The following is a 1,310-nucleotide window of genomic DNA, read 5'->3' as shown; positions in this document are numbered from 1 at the left end:
GAAACAATTATGAAAAAGCCACTCAATGAAATGTAATTGTCACCATAATAATAATGATGACTATGTAGCAATGTGGAAAGATACTTATAATAAAAAAGAAAAATTAAAATTTAAAATTGTATAATAGGATTATGATCATGTAAAATCATGTACTATAAAGACAACTGTGACTGGAGTACCATGGGATGAATATACCTCTCTAGCAAGGCTAACCAACTAGGTAGCATCTGAGCACTACTGACTGCTAGGAGGAGGGGAGCTCAATATGAGGTGTGAGTTGCCCCACAAGAGGCCCACCACACATGGATTCTCTCTCAGGAAACTAATTTGCCACATGCCACAAGTCCGTTAATCTATCCCTTGATAATTTGTTTTTGTTTTTTACAATTACTGCAATAGTAGTTGTTACTCTATTTTCTACATTTCTATAAGCTTTATTTTCACAATTGAAGAAGTCAATATATCAATAAAATTAAAAACAATATATCATCCCCTTACACACTTTGTTGTCCCTCAAAGAGTTCACACACTTCCAAAGACACTTCAAGCAAACATTGCTATTTACCCTTGGCCTATCACTTAAACTTTCTCATCTGTAAAATAGGGATTCTCTGAGCTTTGCATACATCACAAGGTGGCTGTACGTGAGAAGAGCATGCATAGAGGGGTGGAAAAACCATAGGATGTACAGCCTGATAGTCATGAGTTCTAATTCTGGCTCTGAAACTCACTAGCTGTGTGACCTTGTGCATATTATAGAACTTCTCAGAGCCTCAAGTATGAGGCAGGCAATATCTACCTTATACAGTATATGCATGTAAAATATTTAAAATAGTACCTGACAGCTAGATAGGAAGAATCAGTTCTAGTGTCTTTAGCACTATAGGGAGACTACAGTTCACAACAATTTGTTGTATAATTTCAAATAGCTAGTAGAGGGGATTTTGAATGTTCTCAATACAAAGAAATGACAAATATTTGAGGTGATGGATATACTAATTACCCTGATTTGATCATTGTACATATGTACCCAAACATCACAATGTACCCCATAAACATATATAATTAGTATGTGTCAATTAAGAAAAAATAAATGGAATAAAATGGAAAAAAGTATTCTAACAAAAAATAAAACAGTGCCTGATATACAACAGGTATTCAATAAATGGTAACTATCAAACAGTGCTTTGTAAACTACCAAATATGTAAGTAAACACAAGTGTTGATGATGATAACAGGAAGAAAAATGGAAAAAAAGTCACGAACAGAATTGGCCAGATAAGAAAGGCACAGAACTTGGAGTATGAAGA

Source organism: Galeopterus variegatus, unplaced genomic scaffold, assembly GCF_000696425.1.
Source record: "Galeopterus variegatus unplaced genomic scaffold, G_variegatus-3.0.2 Scaffold10114, whole genome shotgun sequence".
Taxonomy (NCBI): domain Eukaryota; kingdom Metazoa; phylum Chordata; class Mammalia; order Dermoptera; family Cynocephalidae; genus Galeopterus; species Galeopterus variegatus.
This window is presented reverse-complemented; position numbering follows the sequence as displayed.